The sequence below is a fragment of the Coffea arabica genome, chromosome 1c (assembly GCF_036785885.1).
Source record: "Coffea arabica cultivar ET-39 chromosome 1c, Coffea Arabica ET-39 HiFi, whole genome shotgun sequence".
NCBI lineage: Eukaryota > Viridiplantae > Streptophyta > Magnoliopsida > Gentianales > Rubiaceae > Coffea > Coffea arabica.
This window is the reverse complement of record NC_092310.1, coordinates 1816840-1832868: the sequence shown is the minus strand read 5'-3', so window position 1 is coordinate 1832868 and position 16029 is coordinate 1816840. Positions and strand designations below refer to the sequence as shown.

General features: G+C 34.7%; 1 pseudogene; it reads right to left on the bottom strand.

Moving 5' to 3' along the window:
• Positions 1 to 10507: 10507 nt before the first annotated feature.
• On the bottom strand, positions 10508 to 14139 carry LOC140035815 (heparanase-like protein 3; annotated as a pseudogene).
• Positions 14140 to 16029: the final 1890 nt, after the last annotated feature.

Genomic DNA, 16029 nt, shown 5'->3' with positions numbered 1-16029 from the left:
TCTGAAAACTCTGTTGAATCAATCCTGTTTCAACTGAACAGAAATGTTTAGGATGGCCGCTACAGGCACACTTTTTTTCCTCCTTAGTGTCTAAAACCTTTGCAGGAGCTTGTGCACTATCAGCCAACCTTTTGGTCATGATATCTGGTATTACACATTATGCGATGTTACCATACATTTTATTATCTTTGATAGACTTGTAATCTTTGAAATTAGCTCTACCCTTTTATTTTCTGGCAACTAGCTGACACTTAATTGCAAAAAGTTGTATTCTAATTGCTCTAGGTTTGTCGGCTGGCCTGCACAAACTGCTTGCCAAAATTACTTTCCCCAACTTATGTAATGTCTCTCAAGAGCCATCATTACTGTGAATTTCTCCTGATCATCATGGGGCATTTGGTTGGTGATAGCACTTGTATTCGCAAACTGATTGACCATGAGAAGCTTACAAATTTTCAAGAAGTACCCTCAGGTTTACAATTTTTTTTTTAAAAAAAAAATGGATAAATAGATGTGTTTAGTATCAAGTCTTATTTCCTGCTTATGGACCCATTCCCATATATGGGACAGTCTCCCAAGCAGTAAGGCTAGTAAACTCAGGGGAAGGCTGTGGAGTTTGATGGAACACAGAAAATTATAAATAAGCACTGATGGACAATGATTTTAGGCTTTATTTCTAGTCTTTTGTTTCTTCAGGACAACATAGGCCAGTGAAAATATTACTAATATTTTTAAATCTACCTTGATATGAGGTGATGAAAATCGTATGGTAAGATGATTTGGTTGCAAAAGTTCAGCCTTTTCCTACACAGCAGCCATAGAATAAAAGAGAACTTGGTGATTTGTCCCTTGTCCCAATACCTGGGCACTTCAGGTGGTGCAAGCCTAAGAATTGTAAAGCAGACTTGACATTATACACACCTGAGTTGCTGGGTGCCCATACAGTGACATCTCTCTCCTTTGGATTAAGGGCAGGTTCACAAGAAGTGAGCTGTCGAAGCCTTCTAACTTCCACATTAGACTTCCCCCCACTAGGCCATTTCCAAGCACCGTCACAGAAACATTTTGCCGCAGGATCGGACTTCGATAGATTGAAGTGCAGATACAATGGCCCTATAGGGTGCCATCGATCACACCAAAAGTTGGTTTCCTGTCCATTTCCAATCACCTCGTTAATGAAGCCTTGACCTATAGTTCTCAATTTTAACAGTTTGGATTGGCTCTGCTCTCCAGTCTTCATTATCTTCTCTGTTAACTTAATGAAACTAAAGTCAAGTTCCTGGTTGAATCACAATGATAAACTCACTTTGGTATCGCATTAATCAGAGCTTGTCACACCTTATTTTGCACAAAATTTACTTGGTTTGCCATTTTGCAAGAGCTTTTAAGAATTATATTATCTGATGCTTATTAAGTGTATGTCGCAGTCCAGCTTCCTTCATCATATTTCTGCTACTTGTGCTAGTTGGTTCTATGGGTTGAAATTTCTATCCAATTTCACCGCCTTACATGTAGCTGGTAGCGTATTCATTTGCCTCAGATTGCCATCTAATTCATCTTTCATGCGTATTGGGATCAGCAATTCGTGGCATTCAATTTGTATTATTCGACTTCTTCAGGACCAGCCGCCATATGTATAGCTGGAATTGCCAATGTGTAAAGGCGTCTTGGAGGGAGAGTTCAGTTTTATTGCTGATTTGCTAACAAAGGAAAATAATGACTTTTATGTAAAAGAAATGAAGCTTTATACCATAGTATGTCTGAGCACAGAAAATCGGTTTGAGGTTTAAGCAATGGAATCATTTCTTCTTCTTTCAGATTTTCCAGGATCCGATTTTGATTTCACTGGGTGAACACCAACGGCTATCTACTTTTCTTGGTTTACTGGGGCTTGGGCCAGATCAAATTGATAGACCGTTTTTATTGCCAGTCGGCCTGAATTGGCAGTTGGGCTTCTTTGACAAATATGCTCATGTGTCCTTTGGCAAAGAAATCGTAGAAGTTGGAGTGGGTTTGGGGCGGGAGTAGGGGTGGCGAGTAGGGATGGCAATGGGGGCGGGTGCCCGCGGGTGCCCGCCCCACGGGGGGCTCTCGGGGCGGGGGTTGGGGCGGGGGGTGGGGCGGGGGCGGGGGGGAATTTTTTCCCCCCGCTTAGAAACGGGGCGGGGGGCGGGGGAGTATACCCCCGCCCCATCCCCCGCCCCGCCCCCCGCAAAACAAAAAAAAAATATAAAAATATATATAATTATATATAACATGTAAGTTAATTAGTTATAAACTTATGATAATGATATTATTAGTTAGATATATTATATAATGTATATTAGTTTATGTAATATAATTGATATAATCAATTATATGAATAATTCTACATGTCTACTAATAGAATTTATTAATTAGTTATACTAAATTTACTAATATATTTATACTAAATTTCTAATTACACTTAATAGAATAACACTTTTTTCTAAAAAAAAAAGCACAAACACAATAATGAATTAGTGATTGCATTTGTACTAAAAGTGAAAACTTGACTATTTTAGTTATATTTATTTCATCATATTGGATTGTATTCAAATAACTTCTGTTTGATTGTTTTTATGAGTTTCAATTGTAAAATTACAATGAATAATAATTTGGTGATGTGTTGATATTTTAGTACTTGATTATTTATTAAAATTTAATTATAATAAAATTTTATTAACCTCGCGAGTGCACCCGCGGGGGAAGCGGGGCGGGGGCGGGGGGAGCAGGAGGCGGGGGACGGGGCGGGGGACGGGGGGAACTAATAGGCAACGGAGCGGGGGACGGGGGAGGGGTCCCCCGCCCCAACCCCGCCCCGTTGCCATCCCTAGTGGCGAGGTATCAGGGCGGGGGCAGGGGAGCTTTTTGGACAAGGGGTGAGGTATGGAGAGGGCTTCCCCGCCTCAAATCCACCCCGTTATAATCATTTAGAAGGCCTAATAATTATTTGTTAATTTAAAATAACAAGCCTGATTATTGAGCCAAAAAGCAAAACATAACATATATGTTTGCAAAACATAACTTAGTTTTTGGCTAATGAAAATACTCAATGTAAAATTGTCGAATCAATTAATTTCATATATACAATCCAAATAAGGTTTTTCGCCCCCAGCTCTTGAGAAAACCAAAGAAAATAAGATGTCCATTTTAATTCGAATTCTTGAGGACCAATAATTAAGACCACATTATATTTTAAGTTCATTTTCCAAGGATAAACTAATGAAATTAATGTTTCCAAAGAGCAATTATAGTTCTCATTTTGCTTTTAACAATTTTAACTTAGAAATTAATAATTGTCCTTCGCGAATGCAACAATCATTGAGATATTGTCCACAATCAAAAAAGTTGAAGGCCCCAGCATTTAATCAGAAAACAACGATGGTTGAGAAAGTTAAAGTGAAAATGCCAATGCAAAAGCATCCAAATTTGTAAGGTTTGTGACATATAAATGTCAAAAATATCAAGTTAATATGACTTACCAATTAGATAAAAGTTGCCAAAACAACAACTTCATGTAATTCTCGTTTTTCTTGTTATAATTTCATTGTTGTGGACATATCTTAGGTGGAACAACCATTCATATATTTTCCAACAACCAAAAAAAAAATGACGAAGGCCCAAGCAAAAACAATGATTGAAAAGCATCTAAAGTTACAATAATTGAGAAGTGAAAATGCAAATGCAAAGGCATCTAAAGTTTGTCGAGGAAGCGTTCCATTTCTATGCAGACTAATTATCAATGCTCTTTTCTTCATAACCACTTATTCTAGTCTACTAGATAAGTTTACCAGTTCCTGACTGCAAAAAACCTTCCTTTATTTAAAAATAATAATAAAAATCTTGATTTGATGACTCTGGTCGAGGAAGGAGAAATGGCTGAGACTTGTATTATTGTGGAAAAACCACGCTTTTCTTGTTAGGAACTTCAATAATCCATACTTTAAAAACCAGCATTTCTTCTGAAAAACCTTCAGTAATCGTATGAATTAATTCAATGTCCACATTCTGAAGCCTTCATTCGGGTTTAGACAATCTCCTATGATCGTGACACCGAGACAATCTTCTGTCCCACACCCTATGTCACTCTCTGTCCTATTTTTTATTAAATTGCTATTTTTCCTACATAAACATCACGTTTTAGTTCTTTTTTGTTTCCTTAAGATCCAATAACTATTAATTGAGTAAAAAATAAATACAGTAGTTTCAAAAAAGCAATATATAATAGAAAATTAAAAAATTCAGCAGAAAATTCATAAAAAATCTAATTTTTTATGCATTTTGGTTTTTTGAGTTTGTTAAATTTTGTGTATTACTCAATTAATAGTTATTGGATCTTAAAGAAATAAAAAAGAACTAAAACGTGATGTTTATGTAGGAAAAATAGTAATATAATAAAAAGTGGGACAGAGAGTGGCACAGGGTGTGGGACAGAAGATCCGTTGCGCTTGTAAAATTGCCAATGTGTAAAGGCATCTTGGAGGGAGAGTTCAGTTTATTGCTGATTTGCTAACAAAGGAAAATAATGACTTTTATGTAAAAGAAATGAAGCTTTATACCATAGTATGTCTGAGCACAGAAAATCGGTTTGAGGTTTAAGCAATGGAATCATTTCTTCTTCTTTCAGATTTTCCAGGGTCCGATTTTGCATTTCACTGGGTGAACACCAATGGCTATCTACTTTTCTTGGTTTACTGGGGCTTGGACCAGAATCAAATTGATAGAGCATTTTTCTTGCCAGTCGGCCTGAATTGGCAGTTGGGCTTCTTTGACAAACATGCTATGTGTCCTTCGGCCAAGAAATCGTAGAAGTTGGAGTGGGTTTGGGGTGGGAGTAGGGGCGGCGAGGTTACGGGGCGGGGGCAGGGGAGCTTTTTGGACAAATCCACCCCGTTATAATCATTTAGAAGGCCTAATAATTATTTGTTAATTTAAAATAACAAGCCTGATTATTGAGCCAAAAAGCAAAACATAACTTAGTTTTTGGCTAATGAAAATACTCAATGTAAAATTGTCGAATCAATTAATTTCATATATACAATCCAAATAAGGTTTTTCGCCCCCAGCTCTTGAGAAAACCAAAGAAAATAAGATGTCCATTTTAATTCGAATTCTTGAGGACCAATAATTAAGACCACATTATATTTTAAGTTCAATGTTTCCAAAGAGCAATTATAGTTCTCATTTTGCTTTTAACAATTTCAACTTGGAAATTAATAATTGTCGTTCACAAATACAACAATCATTGAGATATTGTCCACAATCAAAAAAGTTGAAGGCCCCAGCATTCAATCAGAAAACGACGATGGTTGAGAAAGTTAAAGTGAAAATGCCAATGCAAAAGCATCCAAATTTGTAAGGTTTGTGACATATAAATGTCAAAAATATCAAGTTAATATGACTTACCAATTAGATAAAAGTTGCCAAAACAACAACTTCATGTAATTCTCGTTTTTCTTGTTATAATTTCATTGTTGTGGACATATCTTAGGTGGAACAACCATTCATAAATTTTCCAACAACCAAAAAAAAAAATGATGAAGGCCCAAGCAAAAACAATGATTGAAAAGCATCTAAAGTTACAATAATTGAGAAGTGAAAATGCAAATGCAAAGGCATCTAAAGTTTGTCGAGGAAGCGTTCCATTTCTATGCAGACTAATTATCAATGCTCTTTTCTTCAGAACCACTTATTCTAGTCTAGATAAGTTTACCAGTTCCTGACTGCAAAAAACCTTCCTTAATTTAAAAAAAAAAAAAAAGCTTGATTTGAAGACTGTGGTTATGGAAATGCCTGAGCCTTATATAGTTATGGAAAGACTTTCAATAATCCATACTTTAAAACTCAGAATTTCTTTTGAAAAACCTTCAATAATCGTATGAATTAATTCAAAGTCCGCATTCTGAAGTCTTCATTGGGGTTTAGACAATGATTTGAAGACTATGATCATGACACCATTTAAACTCGTGCTCATTTTACAAGCAAAATATTCAGTGGTGAAAATTAGGCTCATTTTGCCACTTTAAAAAACTCCTCGAATTTGCACCACTTAAATCTTGTATATGGAAAAGTTGATACAACTTGGGAAAGCAATAATTATTATGGTTACCCAAAAAAAAAAAAATCCCCACTTCGAGTTATGGTAATAATCAATATGATATAATGCTCCAATCTAAATCGGTCCATTTGATTTCTTCATTACTTTCCATTTCATCACCGGTTTACCATTCCTACAACTTGTCGGGCGACCATTATTGAAATGAGAAAATGGGGCAATAAATTGGTGGTGTTAAAAGGGCATAAATCAAGATTCTGTGAAGAGTAAAGCTAAAAAAAAATATTTTGAATTGCATAAGAAAAAGGGCCGTATCATGATCATGATAAAGGGCGAATATTGTGAGATTGGAATTCGAAATTGGTTCTATTGGAGAAGCAAAGGAAAGTTTGAATTTGGAACTTCGACTTGCATGTACTTGAGAACGCAATTGGAGAATCTCAAATCATTAATTTTAGCTTCGCCTGAGTTTTCCTATGCAAATATATGAATTTGGGGCTTCCTATCTAACTGACTATACTATACCAGACCAAGGAAACCCAATTAAACCAAAAACAATATTCAACAAACAATATCCTCAACAGGGTAGTCTTCTGAAGCCCTCACCAGAAATGACCCAAAAAAAAAAGAGTAAATCTTAGTTTCCATAGGAAGATTATCCATCTCCCAATCACTTAAGCATGAATACATTTGCACTATTATTGAAGTGTAAAATTCTTAGTGCTTTTGACCAATGTCAGAACAAAAAGAAAGAATGGAGTGAGATACAAATGGAGTTACCAATCACAATTATGTTATTGAATCTCACTGGCAGCCATAACAATGACAACACATTTCTTTCTTGAGTGGAACTTAGTTAGACTAAATAACTAATATTATCCTCAAAACTGCCTCCCATTCCTGTATAAACCCATTCAAGAAATTTTCCTTCAATTTTGCTTTAAAAGTCTTCCCATAATGCTGTCATACAACTTAATAGATGTTTGATCCATTCTCGCATCATCATAATTGGGTTCATAGAAGTTTAGAATCGTGAATATTTCCTAACACAAATTTCTTTTGCATTTCTTTTTTGAGATAAAACCAGCTTTCTTGTTTTTGAGATTTCTTGTTTAGTTTACTTTTCTCTTTTACAAACTAACATTTATGTAGTGTCTTCCTAATCCAATTCTGTTTCACAAGAAAATTCAATACAATAAGTTTCTCTGTTTAATATAAAACCGAAACATTGATGTCGCACAAATATCCTCAATAACATTAGAAAAGGATTTGAAGTAATAGTACAGCCTTGATATGAGTTGTTAAATTCCTTTAAGTTTGATGTGCTTGAAAACTTCCAAATATAAATATGTTCTCATTTTATTTCTCAAGAACTAGAAAATGGGCAGAACAAAGTAGCCAAAGTAGATTGTCATCTTCCTCTTATTTATTATTATTATTATTATTTGGGCTAGGCCTAAATAAGACTCACAATCCGAATATTATGTAAGTTGAATATAAGTTTCACATTTATTAATCCGAAACTTATAACTCGAAGATCAAAAATATTATAAATTAAATGAGCTAAACTCAAGCTCGTAAAAATTGACTCATTAGAGCCGATAGCCCTAGTTTCTTCGCTCCTTTTGGTTCAGACCACTATTTCAACAACCCTCTGAGAGTTTTTCCACATCTGAAGGCCCCAACAATCAGCAAAACATTGAATTAAGAAAGGGCAAGTCAAAATCCCAAGCAACTTCCACGGCAATTAATAGAAAAGCATCCAAGTTTCATGGCAACTTTCATGCCCACTGGCGGGTCCATGAAAATAAATGAAATGTGCAAGACTGAACAAGACTCAAGGTGATGGTAGCGGTAGCTCTTCAAGTTTCAACCCCTCATTGATGGTAAGAACAATGAACGCTTTCACCCTATCATAATTACCCAGTCCAAGAAACATGAACAATAAATTTCACAATAATTTATTTCTCATGAAAAAAAAAGAAAAACCAAAAGAAGTAACTAGAAATACTGATATATATATATATATATATATATATTTGGTATGACAAGGTTGGGTTAGGTTGGTGCAATGTTATGATTATTGGTCTGGGTCGTGTGATGCAGGTGTCTATTCATATTGGTCTGTGGTAAATATGAATTATTGTTTGTGGCCCACTGCATGCAACTATTTGTCTTAGCGATGTTGGGCTTTCATTGTCCTGAGACTCCTGGTCCCATGTTTTAAGACAATTTGGTCCACTCCTGGATTGTACGCATCGTTGAGTTAAGAATGAATTATTTATTGTTTGGGGTCTACGGCATGTGACCATTTGTGTAATTGTCTATCCTTGTCACTTTCATGGTCCTCCATTTTAAGGCAAAGTGGTCCTCCATTGTACGTCTCACGCGTTTGTAACACGTAGAATTAGCTTCAAAAAATGCCCATCATGGTGGGGTAGCTGTGGGGGAAAATATCAATAAATAAGGGAGTCAAAACCAATTTTTCATCCGAATACACAATTTCCAAAACTCAAAGCGTACTGCACAACCCTGCCCGCCAAAACAAACAATGTGCGTGGACCAGCCAGTCACTTTCTCATTATTTCTTGACTGTTTGGATTGTATTTTTCATGATTTTTTATTAAAAAATTATTGTATCAATTTAATATATATAAAAATAATAATAATAAAAAATTATGATTACGAAAAATGATACAATTTTCAAACAGAAAATGACAATCCAAACAGGAGTGTTACCCTTGGTTTGCTATTAGATTGCCCCAAATTAATAAATATTTCTTATTTTAACGAATGTGTCACAGGCTTTTATGATTGTATTGAAATTGATATAAAATTTTCCTCAACCTCATTTGATATAAATTGCTCTACAAATCTCCCACTTTAAATTAATGTCAAACTTGTCCTAATACTTTGGATGTCCCCTTCTGTTTGCTAGTGCACCAAACCGATTTTGTGACTCTATACATGTACAACATTAATCTGAACTAGTTCTTTAAAAAAAAAAAAACATTAATCTGAACAAGCATTATTTTGCCTGTTTCTTGGCATGGTTTATTTTTTTTAAAAAAAATTATTATGAATTCGTGCAAGCATGGATAATTTAAATAAAAAAATTAATGATGATCTTACAAGTTCATTCATATTAATTTTATAAAATTAATGTAATAATTATACTTAATTGTCATACTAATACTTAAAATCTTCGTTAGATGCGTTTATTATAATATAATAATATTCATCAAATATTATAACACATATCAAAACATCAATAGATATTCTACCCTTTTGTGTATGGATAGTTTTTACATTATTGCAATTTTTATAATAACCATAAACTTAGTTACATATTCCTACTTAATTAAGTACAAAAAATTTAGCAATTTATTTATGCATCAACGAATATTCAATTTCCAGCAATATTAATAATTCTATCAGTTAATAGTTAAAGTTTTTTGACACTAAGTTAATCCACATGGATAAAAAAAATTAAACAAATTTATCATATTGTTAGAATAGAGAAGAACCATAAGAAAAAATAGTTCAAATTTACCTAAAAAGATAAATTTTTTAGGACGAGAAAAAGTAATTATAAAAGAATCTGATACAAAAATAGGTAAAACTTAAGTATCCAAATAACCTGTTAATTCCCCATCAATTTCCACCTTTTGAAGTCTTTTTTCGAGAATCTTCTATTATCACAACTCCATTTAAGTTAAACTTGTGATGATTGTAAATGGGTGGTTGGCCCAGCGATGATTGTATTTTAGCCCTCCGGAGCTTGGTTTGGCGGTTGAGGTTGTTGAAGATGGAGCCTTAGGTCCCTGGTTCGAACCTTGCAGCCAGCAAGTTGTGGAGGGTGGGGAATAGTCTGCGGGGTCCACTCCCTGCGGGACACAAAAAAAAAAAAAAACTTGTGATCATATCATAGGCAAATAATTCATTTGTAAAAATTGAAATCCAATCTTGAATCATAAACATGTTTTCTAATCTAATTTTTTATATTTTTAATTATTTTTTATCTCACATACATTGCATCATAAAAAATACTATAGTAATTATTTCAAATAATACTCTATCCAAACAAACTCACTGGCATAATGCTTGCAGAAAGCAAACAAAATAAAGAGTACTTAAATAATGTTTCAAATAAGGATAAGCAATTTCGATGACACGATTAACTGTACGATCATGTCCAAAGAATTAAGGAGTGAGATTAATTAGTCTCAATGATCAATGATGATTGCCATTTTCTTTTCTTCACCATTCAACACACACAGTGTCTTGTCCTTCTTGGGTGGAATTTTTTGCATCCAAGGGTCCCCGCGAGCGTGTGGATCAAAAGCATGTTGAATCCGAGCATCCAGCCGCTATGTAATTTTCTTAACACTAGGAGGGGAACACCGCGCGATGCGCGGTGTAATTTTCAAGTTTGCCCAGAAATATTCAATTATTCAAATTGAGAAATTCAATATAAAGAGTTACATGAAGGCGCACCCAAATCTTTGCTTTCAGCTCCAGAAGAAATCCAGGAAAGGCGAAAGCTTAGGTTAAGCTGAATAAACAAAAGTTCATTTTCTTCAGCAAATTATAGGCACATAAGTAGGTGAGGCAAATAATTTTCACCACCTGATTTAAATAAAAAAAGAAAGGCAATCTGTTCCAATACAAATCTACAGCGTTGTTGGTCCTGCACAAAAAATATGTAAACCAGTTGACATCAAAGAATCCTCCCGGCACTAAAACAATTGGCTTGTTTGCTACATCCTTGTAGATTTCTTGCACTTTGTTGCGTAGTGCGATTGTATTAGAAGCATACTGATCAGGTGCAACTCTCGTCCCAACTCTACCGCCGCAAAGTTCATTCCCTGGCCAAAATAGATGATGAAAAATTACCATCCGAAACTAATCTCAAGCTATCTAAATCATTTGAAAAAACTATATAAAAACAGAGAAGAAGCATTTCTGTAGCAGGCTAACCATAGAAAGGTAAATGATATTACCAAGTTCCCAACCGTATATGTTGTAGCCCTTTTCAACAATGTAACGAATAAAAGCTTCAGCATTTGAGGAATCCCAAGCTCCAACTGTTGAACCACCGGACCTTATTCTCCTCCTATTCAGAGCATTCAAACCAAATATAATTTCAGCCTGGGAATGAAGACAGTGATTCATTAATTTCATATCGATGAGAATAATGACAAATAATGACCAGTCTAACTAACCAAGGTGGTGCTTCTTATGTACTCAAATTTCTTGAAAAAGGAGTTTAATTCATCCCATCAGGACGAAGGAAGGCACCCTTGAGTGAAGCCAGACAACTCTGAGGAATTCTTAACAAATGAATGGCAGCGTTGATTACTCTGAGTTTGATATATGACATTATCTTGCAAGGTGCCCCCAAGTCTAATCTTTAATGGTGAAAAAGCTGCAAAATGAGGGGAAGATAGCAACTTGCGCTCCCATAACGGGACTATAACATTAGAATGCCATTTTTAGTAATCAAGAAAGCTAGAAAAAGTTAATACCTTTTACTGCATTTAATAAAATTATGTTGTTAAGATCCTGCAAATAAAACAAGAAACAGATCAAACCAGTCCATTAAACACTAATCTTTTAATTCAAATTGGCCACGGCATATAATAGCCCAGAATCATTTTGGACAATTTGAAATTCGTTAACATCTCTCTCAAAACACAATCAAGATCTTTTGGACTTTAATCAAAGAAGGCAAACAAAACTGAGCATAAATGATAAGTGACAAGTATTGTCTCCTTCCCCTTTTACAACTTCATTGCTGAAAGCATCAGAGTGGAATTCGCAGCCATCAAAAAACTTTTCTAACACACCGTCTGCAGCATAAAAATCGCATCTTTTTAACTGGAAATGAATTTGAAGCTGAAATATACAGCTCAAACAAGCCATCATCCCCTTGTTATAAAAGACGACATTGGTTTAGGTGGACTAAATCCATCAACTTCAGCATACCAACGTAGTATGGTTGCAGGTAACATTAAAGAAGGCGCACACACACGCATAGACATAAACATGAAACACGAAATAGCTGCAAATGCAAGAAAATGGAAAGTACCAGATTGAGAAGGGAAGCGTGGTCCCAGCTACAGGTTCCATAGTCACATTTCTCAGGTGGCCACCAATCCAAAGTGGCACAAATGAAATCGTCATCTATTTCTCCAATGGCACTAAGCCCATCTACAAATACAAAGCCTTGGGCTGTTCCAGTGTCTTTTACAATCTCAGAGTACACGAAAATGGAGCTATAACTAAACAAAGACAACCATATACACAATCCCACGTAGTACACTACTAAATAACCCATCTTTATATCTTGAATTTAATTTTCAAGATATATCAAGCAATTTCTCTAGCATGATCAAGATAGTATAAAGCAAAAGGAAAAAAGCTAAAGCTTTGTCATAGGTAAAACATCATATGATGAATGAGTTATAACTATAAATCAAAGTAGCACACCTGACAATTTTTGGTATAGCTATGTAGATATTGCTTCCAAGGTGAAAACAACCAATAAGAACCATCAGAAATTGTCATGGTCCGAAAATTATTATACAAAGGGAAAAAAAGGAATCAGTGATCAAATCTTTTTAATTAAATTAAGCAGTAATTATGGTAGTTTAAATTAAGGCTCAGGTTTGTCAGCAAAAGTCAGGCAGAGATGAGAGTACCGCCATGGCTGCAGACCCATTGCATTTGAAAGGAAGAATGAACCTCAAATGCAACGAGGGTTGCCTCGCCAAGATACAGCAATCAATTTAAAGCCTGAAATACATCTAATGAAACCAAAACCATATCATCATAGCCTAACTGAGAACAAAATAAATTAGCCTTTTTAACAACTTTCATCTGCCGTGATACTCCAGCCAGAAAGCTACACCCTTTTCCAAAAACAATCACCATCCATCTTTGTAAAAACCTAACAAGAAACAAAAGGAAACATGAAGAAATATTCAAATCCAAGGAAAAATTAAGAGAAAATTGCTCATGAATAGACACTTTTATTCAGAAACACGTATAAAGTACTTCTAAAAGTAGTTTACAAGTTCTACAATCATCAATCTAACTAAAACAGAGCTCAAGTAATTAAAAAGATAAGAATACATACATAAAAAAATTAGCAAACTTACTCAGTGAAGGAGAATGTAGCACAACAAAAGCACCAAAAATTTCCTAAAAAGAAAAACATACGTATTTAAAACAAGCAAATTTAACAATAAGCATAATATCAATCTAAATAGTCCACAAGAAGAGAAAAATCATGCCATTCAAAAACTGTAAAAAATGCTCACTGCAAGAATTAACAACCATATGGAGAATAGCATAGATAAAACAGAAATAGATGATGTTAGTTATATCAGATCTAATAAAAAGAAAGAAAAAAAAGTTGACGATAGAAAGTGCTGGAAAAATAAGAAATTTTTGAACAGGTCTGCAATGTATCTGAAACAAAAAAAAGATGATTGCTTGAAACCAGCACCAACAGAACTCGATAATGTTATTTGCTTGACAGTCATAGTCCATCCAGACAGAAAGCATACGAAAAAAGAAAATTTTTGGAATAGATTGGCAAGTGCTTGGAAAAAAAGAGAGGAATAAAAGGCCGAGTGTCCGGATAATTTTTTACCTAGAAATAGAGAACAACGGAGAGGAGAAGATCATGGAAGAGGAGTACAGCAGCCGTAGTGGTCCGAAAAGAAAAGTTTTGGAACAGATCAGTAAGTACTTGGAAAAAAAACAGAGAAACAAAAGGCTGTGTCAGGATAATTTTTTTACCGAGAAGCTAGGAATAACGGAGAGGAGAAGATCATCAACAAGGGGTACAGTAACCATAGTGATCCGGTGGTTTGGGTATGAGAGAAGAAAGCAGCGATGAGAGAGAAACACTTGATGGGAGATGGGAGACACTTGATGGGAGTAGGTATCTCGAGCCCAACTCATCTGTCGTTCCAACAGAAACAGAGAAATGGTTTCTTCTCAAAACCGAAGGTCCTTTCTCCTCTCTCGGACAAAAGCAAGAATCCCACTTCTCCTCCCAGCGAAAGCACGCAAGCCCCACGTGATGGACGACGACCCTCCAGCCAATAAAATCCAGCCACATCAGCACAACTACCACCATCCTTAACAAATCCATTCGCGCTTTTACTATATAGGTTGATTAGAAACGGCATTCAAATTTAGAGTAACAGTATGGTTTTGTTACGAGTTGTTAAATTCCTTTAAGTTTGATGTGCTTGGAAACTTCCAAATATAATAAATGTTCTCATTTCAGTTCTCAAGAACTAGAAAATGGGCTGAACAATGTAGCCAAAGTAGATTGTCATTTTCCTTTTATTTTTTATTATTATTATTTTGGGAACATTTTTATCCTTAAGGACAACAGTTTCTTGTGCCTCTTGGGTCAGATCACTATTCCAACAACCCTCTGAGAGTTTTTCCACAACTGAAGGCCCAACTAGAGGTGGCAAATCAATCCATTTAATTAGATTTACCCATACCCGTCCATGAATAGATGGGTATGGGTATCTTAAATTTTTGTATATGGGTATAAATGGGTTACCCAATAATACCCATTTATTAAATGGGTATTATTGGGTAACCCATCAAACCCAATTAACCCATTTAAAATTCTCTTCCCCCAAGTCTTTTCTTTTCCCCTACCTTTTTTTTTTCAAATTTTTCATTTTGTCATGATGTTAACATTATTATTATTATTATTTGTTGGTTTATCTTATTATTTTATTTTTTCTTAGTTTGTTAACTTGCTCATTTTTTAGCATTACCAATTTATGATAAATTTTAGCCTATTTTCTTATCTTTATAAAATGAAATTTTAAATTTATATATGAAAAAAATGTTAGGGGTTCAAAATTTTTGGATTAAGTTTTTATATTAATTTTTATAGTACTTAATTCAAATTTTTATATTCGTATTATTCAATTATTAAATAATAAGTAATTTTGTGACATAGAGTAAAAATGAAAAAAATTGGTAATTAAGTTTATTGAATATTATAAGTAAATTTTTAAAACTAATGATGGGTACAAAGAGTGGTATAAATTGATAACTTAGTTTGCAAAAATGAATTTAAATGAGTTTGCAAAAAATTAAAATAAATGAGTTATAAATGGGTAATTGGGTTACCCAATTCATTTTTTGACTTACCCATTTATACCCATCTAATTAAATAGGTATAAATGAGTTGACTCACTTATACCCATTACCCATTTTACCCAACCCAAACCCGCCCAAGTCACCCATTTTGACACCTCTAGCCCCAACAATCTGCAAAACATTGAATTAAGAAAGGTCCCAAGTCAAAATCCCAAGCAACTTCCATTCCACGGCAATTAATTGAAAAGCATCCAAGTTTCATGGCAACTTTCATGCCCACCGGCGGGTCCATGAAAATAAATGAAATGTGCAAGACTGAACAAGACTCAAGCTGATGCCACTAGGATGGTGGTCGCCGCACAAGACCTTAGTGTTGGTGGTGTAAAAGGTCAAGTTCAATACTTGTCTTTCACCAATTTGTTATTATATGTGACGGTCTTAATTGATCATTTTCGATGGAGTGTTTACTTACGTCGAATCCCCCTTCTTCTTCCCTAAATTAAAATAAAATAAATTATATAAATTTTATCATTGCGATAAAAAAGATCGTCAGACAAATATTTTCATGCAAAGATCTCCACTAAAATAATTGGGTATTCATATCTTCAAAAAATTTTCTTGTGTCTGTTAAAATTCTTTTAGAACGTATCTTCTTAAATAGTCTGTGTAGTCACTCCACTACCCGAAAAAGAAGAAAAAAAAAAAAGTCTGTCCAATCTAGTAGCTAGCTCACGTTGTACCGTCCTGTCATTTCCCTCCCTTCTTCCGACGGCCCACGACCCTACTGCTGAGCCAATACTTTCTAA